The sequence below is a fragment of the Rhinolophus hipposideros genome (assembly GCF_964194185.1).
Source record: "Rhinolophus hipposideros genome assembly, chromosome: 12".
NCBI classification, from domain to species: Eukaryota; Metazoa; Chordata; class Mammalia; order Chiroptera; family Rhinolophidae; genus Rhinolophus; species Rhinolophus hipposideros.
The window spans coordinates 23,691,319-23,700,569 of NC_138058.1; the positions used below are offsets into that span (position 1 = coordinate 23,691,319).

The 9,251-nt window shown below is 42.8% G+C and overlaps 1 long non-coding RNA gene across 1 annotated transcript in view; it reads right to left on the reverse strand.

Moving 5' to 3' along the window:
- Positions 1 to 8,073, reverse strand: part of LOC308505933 — a 30,906-nt gene extending 22,833 nt beyond the window's left edge. The window contains exon 1 of the long non-coding RNA XR_013994643.1: positions 7,997 to 8,073. This is a non-coding gene — a long non-coding RNA (uncharacterized lncRNA). The remainder of the gene's footprint in view (positions 1 to 7,996) is intronic.
- Between the last annotated feature and the right edge of the window lie 1,178 nt (positions 8,074 to 9,251).

Below are 9,251 nucleotides of genomic sequence, written 5' to 3' on the forward strand. Positions count from 1 at the left end.
CCCTTCTTGTGGGGGTTCCACTGGTATCCAAAGAGTGTGCATTATCAACTGTAATTATTCAACAACTGAAATAGTCAACCCTAGAGATTTTCTTTGGAACTCCATTTTCCCTGGGATTTCATGGCTTGACCAAGGCACTTGTAAAGGAATGCATTCTTTTCAGATATGTTAAAACCATAACCCAGATCTGTGATCCCACTTGTCTCTTTTCAGTGACTTTGTGTATTTCAGATCTGAAGCACTGACTCCAATTTCATAGTGTGATTTGAGGACCCTCTAATTTCCTTTCTTTTCATATTCTGGGCATGGCGGGTACCACTTTCACTAACTAATCAGCCAATATGCATCTCTTCCCTGCCCCCAGCTGTGAAATGGAGATTACAGAGAATGATGGGAGAGGGAGATCAAGGAACACAGCCAGAACTCAGAGTTGTTGGCATGGGATATCTAAAAAGCACTAACTGAGAAAGGAATAAAAAGATATTTTTAGCAGCATTGAGAACCCAGCTGAGGTTGGAAATCATAAATTCATTCTGGAACCAGTCAGCCTGGCTGTCGAATTTTCTCTAGCTGAATTACAGAAGAGAAAACAAACACTAGGGCCACTTCACAGATGAGAAATGGCCTAGCAGGTACATAGGGAGAACAAGTGTTTAGTTGCTAATGAGAATGTGGCTAAAACAATTGCCAGTGGGCCCCAGGCTGGAGAAGGGAGGGAAGTAAAACCAGAAGGAACTTATACTCAGAGTGTCCCAGCTAAAGCAGGCTATGGGTGAACCCACAAGGGCCTCAAGGGGATAGAGCCTGGGGGAAACCCCGGAAAGGCAAGTACAGGACAAAGAAGACAGCTGACACTCTCAGGCCCAGTCTGGCTCAGTAACCTCCACAACCCCATCCCCTCCCACAAGCTATGAGCAGGAATACTACACAATCCCCTGTGGCCACACCATACCCCACCTATCAGAGCTCCCCAGATATCAGGGCTCAATTAAGCCTCAGTTTGCCAGGAACAACTCAGCACCTCCAACTGAAACTCTCCAGTTTCACTTTTTATTAGAATGACACTGGAGAGAACAATTCAAGATGGTGTAGATACACACTGTGCTTGCCTCATCCCATGAACACATCAAAATTACAACTAAATTAAAGAACAATCACCTGGAGAACCATCTGAAGTCTAGCTGAACAGGAGTTTTACAACTAAGGATATAAAGAAGAAGCCACATTGAGACTGGTAGTAGGGGCAGAGATGCAAAATGGGCTGGCCCCAAACCTCCATGTAGCGGATGAAAATTGGGAGGGGTATCTCGGCCATGGAGGTTCCCCACAGAGGAGCTAGGGAACCCAGCCAGGAGTTCTGGTGCTGGGAAGAGGAGACCCCCACAACATCTGACTATGAAAAACAGTGGGGATTTCGACTGTCTGGGTGGGATGAAAGGCTGCAGGAAACCCGGACATCCTCTTAGAGGGCCTGTGTACAGACTCGCTCACAGACATTTGCCCTGGGCTCTGGTGGAGGTATGGTGACTCGGGGATCATCAAGGCATATGGGGGGCACACTAAGATGTGTGGCCTCGGGTGGAAGAATGTAGGACAGTCAGCATTTTCCCTGTGTAGGGTCCTTCTCCCATGGAGCCATCTTTCCTTGTTGAGCCCACACCCTATGCTTATGGCCAAATCTGAATCTGACTTGGTGAGCTCTACAGCTCCACCCTGCTGACTTACTAAGACCCCGCCAGACCCAGTCCCTGCTGCAGGAGGCCTTATTGGCAGCTGAATCTTACCAGAGCCAGCAATCAGCAGCAGGTGTGTCATGGCTTTTTGTGGAGCTACCTCAGGACTGGTAGTGGGGTGGCACCATCCTCAGTTCACAGCATGGCTTCTGCCACATGCCTCCAGAGTTAGCTCAGGCAGTGAACAACCATGGATTGCTTTGTAGCTCTTACCAGATAGTCCCCAACCAGTCACAAGCATTAGCCGACCTGGGCCTGCATCGGGGCCCTCCCAAGAGGCTCCAGAACCAACATGCTTGGAGGTTGGCTTCAGACCACAGCAAAGCACCACCTAATTAGTCCCACAAATGGCACACCCAAAGGGCAGTCTCAACAAGAACCAGAGCCCAGTGGGGTAAATCCTGCTCCATGTGGAAAGACCGCCAGCACAGTAGCCCATAAGCTGTGGATGTGGCCAAACCCCCCAGGCACTCAGCCTGAGGATCAATCTCACCCACTCAAATGCCAATAGCAATCAAGGCTCAATTATAACAGAGGGCACACACAACCCACACAAAGGACATTCCTAGAGCACCGGGCACAGGTGACCAAGGAGACTGTGCCACTGGGCCCCTCAGGGCACATACTACCTAAAGTCACCAGCCAAGACTGGGATATGTAGCAGATCTACCTAATACATAGAAACAAACACAAAGAGGCAGCCAAAATGAGGCAACAAATAAATACATCCCAAATGAAAGAACAGGAGAATACTCCAGAAAAAGTACTACACAAATAGAGGCAAGCAACCTCCAGAGACAGAGTTCAAAACAATGGTTTTAAGGATGCTCGAGGAACTTAGTGAGAACTTCAATAAAGAGATAGCAAACATAAAAAAGACATAAAAACCATAAAAAAAGAACCAGTCAGAAGTGAAGACTACAATAACTGAAATGAAGAATGTACTAGAAGGAATCACCAGCAGACTAGATGAAGCAGAGGATCGAATCAGCAATTTCAAAGACAAAGGAGCCACCCAACTGGAACAGCAAAAGGAAAAAAGAATTTTAAAAAATGAGGATAGTTTAAGAGCTCTCTGGGACAATATCAAGCATAACAACATTTACATCATAGGGGTACCACAAGGAGAAGAGAGAAAGCAAGTGATTGAGAACCTATTTGAGGAAATAATGACTGAAAACTTTGCTAACCTGGCAAAGGAAATAGACATACAAGCCCAGGAAGCTCACAGAGTCCCAAACAGGATGAACCCAAACAGGCCCACACCAAAACACATTATAATTAAAATGACAAAGGTTAAAGACATAGAGAGACTCTTAAAAGCAGCAAGAGAAAGACAACTAGTAACCTATAAGGGAGCTCCCATAAGATTGTCAGCTGATTTCTTAACAGAAACTTTGCAAGTCAGAGGGATTGGCAGGAAATATTATTCAAAGTGATGAAAAGCAAGATCTACAACCAAGACTACTCTACCCAGTAAGGCTGTCATTTAAAATTAAAAGAGAGATAAAGAGCTTCCCAGACAACAAAAAGCTAAAGGAGTTCATCACCAACAAACCAGTATTACAAGGAATGCTAGAGGGACTTCTTTAAGATAAAAAATAAAATAAAAAACATGAATAATAAAATGGCAATAGTTAATATCTATCAACAATTACTTTCTATGTAAACGGATTAGATGCTTTGATCAAAAACAGGAAGGCTGAATGGATAAAAAAATAAAACCCTTACATATGCTGCCTACAAAAGACACACTTCAGATTCAAAGACACACACAGACTGAAAGCAAAGGGGATGGAAAAAGATTATTTCATGAAAATGAAAAAAATAAAAATAAAAGCTGGGGTAGCCATACTCATAGCAGACAAAATAGACTTTAAAACAAAGGCTATAACAAGAGACAAAGAAGGACCCAGTAATCCCACTTCTGGGTATTGATCTGAAGAAATCCAAAATGCTACTTCAAAGGGACATGTGCATCCATATGTTCATTGCAGCATTATTTACAAGGGCCAAGATGTGGAGGCAGCCTGGGTGTTAATCTACGGAAGAATGGATAAAGAGGAGGTGGTACATATACATCATGGAATATTGCTTGACCATGGAAGATGATCAGTTCTTGTCATCTGTGGAGGCATGAATGGACCTGGAGGATATTGAGCTGAGTGGAGTATATCAGACAGAGAAAGACAGATGCAATGTGATTTCAATTATATGTGGAATCTAAAGAACAACATAAACAAACAAACAAAACAGCAACACACTCATAGATACAAAGAACATTTTGATGGTTACCAGATGGGAAGTGGGTGGAGGAGGTGGGTGAAAAATGGGAAGGGATTAAGAAGTACAATTGGTTGTTGAAAAGTAGTCACGGGGATGTAGCGTATAACAGAAGGAATATAATCAATAATATTGTAATAGCTATGGCGTCAGATGGGTACTAGATTTACTGGGGTGATAGATGGGAGGGGGTTGGGGGACAGGGTGTTAAAAGTGAAGGGTAAAAAGTACAAATTGGTAGTTACAAAATAGTCATGGGGATGTAAAGTAAAGCATAGGGAATATAGTCAATAAAATGGTAATGGCCACGTATGTATAATGCCAGGTAAGTACTAGATTAGCCAGTGGGATCACTTCCTAAATTGTACAAATGTCTAAATACTATGCTGTATACCTGAAATTAATATAAAATAATATGGAATGTTAACTATAGTTGAAAATTGAAAAAGGTGGGCGGGGGAAGGTAAAGGGAAATAAGAGGTTCAAATTTCCAAGTATAAAACAAATAAGTCTTGAGGATGTAATGTAGTCAATAATATTGTGATGTTGTGGAATATAGTCAATAATATTGTGATATTGTGGCACGGTGTCAGATAGTTGCTAGACAAGGTGATCACTTCTTTAGGTATGTAAATGTTGAACAACCAGGGTGTACACCTGAAACTGATATAATATTGTATGTTAGCTATATATTTTTATAAAAATCTTTTTAAAAAAAGGAATAATACCGGGGTATCTCATAGCACCAAAGACATAACTGAAGAATTAAACCTCAAGAAAGCAGGAAGCAGGAAACCTCGGACCTCAAGGAGTAGAACCAGGACTTAAACACCTTAGGTTTCTCACTCTGCTAAGCTTCCTCCTCTCCTTTGCTGTGCAAGTTTCCTTCATTCTCTGAAGGAATTTAAGAGCTTGGACTCTGGAACCAGCTACTTGAGATTCTAATCCTAACTCTGCTCTTCTTTTTACCAGCTGAATGACCTTGGACAAGTTATTTACCTTCTCTGTGCCTCTGTTTCCTCCTGGAGATAATAGTGCCTATACTTCCTAGGTCTGCTAGAGAAGGAAATAATTTAATACTGTTAAAACACTTGGAAGAGTCCCTGGCCCCCCAGGCTCTGTCTTATCCAAGAGAATAGTTTGGAAACCAAGGATGTTAATGAGCAATTTGCCCTTAAGGTTGAAGGTAGTAAACGGGGGTCCATTCAGGCCAGTAGTGGGATCCATTCTCATGGATGGGGTAGAAGGGCAGCAGAATCTGTGGTGCTACTCCGGCCGGTGACACATCATTTTGTTAGGGGCAGGGGAATACAGTTTAAACTTTGGCATTTACTCTCAGTCCCCTACTCTACATTGCTCCCCTTGGTCATCAGTAGACAACCACACCTACTATGTCAAAGGAAAACTCAGCACGTTCTTTCCTTCATCTCTGTGAGTGAGAGGCCCACTCCTGTTCAAGAATTCTTCCTACTGTCCTTTAATTCCCTCACACTCTGCCTCAGAATGGTAGTTCCACTAGCTATCCTTTCTCTCCCTACTCCTTCCATATTTTCCACCTCTCCCTCTCTCCTGGCCCCTTCCCATTAACATTGAAACAAGCTTATGTCTCTCTCACCCTAAAGACAAATGGTTCTCCTTTGACTACCCTCCTTAGGTCTCCATTTCCCTTCCCAGGCCAGCATCTCAAAAAATGGTCTCCACTCACTGACTGTACTCCTTCCCCTCTCATTCTCAAAGTTCTGCTCTCTAGCTTCCACTCTCACTTCTCTTAAGAAACTGACACCTACCCCAACTGTCAAATGCCTAGGCTTCTGATGCATTAGATATCACTGCTACTCAAACCTTAAACTTCATTCTCCCTGGGTTTCTATAGTAACACTCTCCCCAGACATCCCCCTACCTCTCTGACCACTCTTTCTCCATGTCCTTCATGTGTTCCTCCCTCTTCATCTACACATCCTTGCATGATTCATCTTCCCCCAAGTTCAATCGTTTCTCCAGCTCACAGCCTCCCTGGGTGACCTTATCTACTCTTGAGGCTTCAGTCACGCCCTGCACGAGCTAATGATTTTCAAATCTATACCCACTAAGTTAGTTCTCATGCCTGAATGTCAGATTATCCATCCAACAACCCATGCAGCATCTTTACTTGGAAGACCCCTGAAACATTGCAAACTCAGCATATGGGTTTAAGGGATAGTTCCTAAAACCACATCATATGGAGAACAGTTGAAAACACTAGAGGTGTCTGATCCACAGAGGTAACTCAGAAGGATTACGGTGGTAAACTGGGATGTAGTGGTCAACTGGCAAAGGAACTGGAAATATTCTGTATGGACTCCAAGGGATCAAAAGCAGAAAAATGATTAGAAAACTGAAGACAGATTTCAGCTGAACCTAAAAAAGACCTGTTAGAAGTCGGAGTGGCTCAAAAGTGGGCTTGGCTCCCTTAGAAGGTTGTGAGATCTTGGTTTTGACAGCATACAAGCACCAGGATTTAAATTCCTCCCAGCTCCAGGAGTCTATGATTCTGTGAGAAATCAAAATTGAGCTTATGAAGATTTGACCAAATGCAATAAAACCTGGTAATACTGGTGCTGGTGCCAATTGGGCTTTGGTCTGCTGGCTAGAGTCTCTAATTACCTGAAATCGAAATAACAGCACGGACATTTTAGGATATCTGAAGGGACAAAAGAAATTGAATAAACTCTCAAGTAATGAAAGACTGATAATCAAAAAGAGTTCACGCTGGCATGACTTTCTTGGAGGTATTTGTACTTAGTTATATTTTGATGGAACCACTCAGTTGGTAGGGATTTTGCATTACCCATATTGCAGAAGGAGCTTTGATTTAAAACTCTGTTTTAACAAAACTTAATCAAGTATCATTTAAGGCAAGAGACCCTGAAGCTGAGTAGAACATAATGCCCTGATGACCAAGCTGAGGACTTTTGTACCTGAGTCTACAGATAGCACTGCCTTCTGGGTAGAGGACAAAAGACTTGAATTACTGTCTGAAAAAGGATGGTTCCCACTTATGGCCAGCTCCATGCACCCTCCTGTGAGAAGATACCCCATCTCTAAGATATCTCTCTCCCTGTCCATCACTAGGCCATCCCATCTCATCACGTGCTGTATACTTGTGCTTCCTTGCTTACTGGACTCCTACAATCTCTGCCTCCCTTCTGCCTGTTTAAATCATTTTACTATGAATAGATTTCCCTGACTTCCATCTGGTTTTTCATGCCTGGATTTTCCAGCTCTACCTGATGCTTTCATACTGATAATTTGACTGGATTCTTTCCCATAGTACCACCCATAGGCCCTTACATTTTAAAGGGTTTCTACTCTGGCAAGGAATCTATGGGCCCAAAGGAATGTGCCAACCTGGAGTCCTAACCTCCCTCTAGACATCCTCCAGTAACTGGGATGCTGGCATTTCCTGTCCATTTAGCCCTGAACTTACTTCTAGGGCCTGGACCGGCCTCTTTCTTGGGTCTGGAGGATGAACCTTACTGCTTATGTGTGAACTCCTAGACCTGAGGGGTGGCTGAGGCCAGTGTGTAGGGCTCCTGAAGATGCAGGATGGAACCAGGACAAGGAAGAGAAAGGGGTGGCTGGAGACTTGCATCCAAATTTGTATTCTTGCTCTGGGCCCTGCAAATCCTAGCAGTACTGGGTATTAAAACGAAGAAGCCCCAGTCCTGGGTCTCAAGGAACATCAAGGACACAGCAAACCAGATTTTAAGGTAGGATTTGAACTAAAGATTGCTTCTTTCTTTTCCCTTAAGCCTGGAGCCTAGAGCCAGTCTCCAATAAGCTACTCTCTACTCCCATGCATGACCTGCATCTCCCCAGCAAGACGCCACCCCAGTTCAAACTTCCCCCTCTCAAAATGCTTTCCAACTCATCAAGACCTCAATCTTACATCTGAGTTATACTCCAGAAGAGGAGGAATCAGTAAGAGAGTGCTATTTTACCTTTCGGTGCCTCAGTTTCTTCATCTGTCAAGTGGAAATCATAATTACCTCTCATCCCACAGGATCACTTTGAGGATAAAATTAGAACAGACCACCTGATTACCCAACATCCAAGGCTATTCTGAGCAATGGCCTCTCAAAGAGCAGTGCAGGGAAAAGCTAATCCGGGGTGAGAGACACTGATACTCTGGCCTGCATATCATGCACTAGCTATGCCAAGTTTTTAAGTCTAAGCTGGTTCCCCATGTTACCCAACATGCCTCAGGACCAATGCCCCTCACTTGATGCCAGTTGGTATTTACTCAAACAATGAAACAAAAGTTAATATTAGTCCAAGAAGACTATACCTAAGAAGGCAGATCTGCCCCAAGAACTAACTCTAACTGTGGGGAAACAGGCACACTTTTACACTTGCTCATTGGAAGCACCCATGGAAGGCAATTTGCTATATCCAACAACTTGTCTGGTTATCCTTTGACCACAAACACACTTCTGGGAATTTATCCCACAGCTACACCTGCATTTTTCTGAGATGACATATGTACAAGGTTATTTATGGCAGCACAGATTGTAAAAGCAAAATATTACAAATAACCCAGGGGTTCATAAATAGGGACTAGTTAAATATATTATGGGACATCCTTACAACTCAATATCTTAAAACGATATCAATATCTTAAAACGAAAAAGGAAGCTTTCTATACTTTCATGTGGGAAGATGAAAGAGTGGGAAACAAGAATGTATTTTAATATTTTTCGATTTGCTTGTATTTTCACAGAGTCCTAGAAGGATATATAAGAAAATTAATGAGAGGTGAGACGGAGTCTTTTCAATTACACCTTTTTATATTGCATTTGTTTTTGTTTGTTGTTTTTTGTTGTTTTTATATATTTTTTTATTAGTTTCAGGTGCACAAGACAAGGTAATACTTCGACGTTCATCATTTATATCCCTCACACTGTGAACCCCCCTCCTTGTGTTTGTTTTTAAATCATGTGACTATTTTGACTTAGCAAAAAATAATTATTAAAAGAAAAAATTTTTCTAGAATGCACTACAGAAGGGCAGAGGGTGCTGACCAGGTGGCAGAAGATTAGATGTGACCCTGATTGGGCCTCTGACCGCCCTGAATTTCCTCAACTGAAAGACAAGAGAGTGTGGACCTGTCAGCTTTCAGTTCCTCCCAGCCTCACTCTTCTATAAATAAGAGTCTTTCCTGGATCGCACCCTGTTTTATATCATTGCTACCTTCTG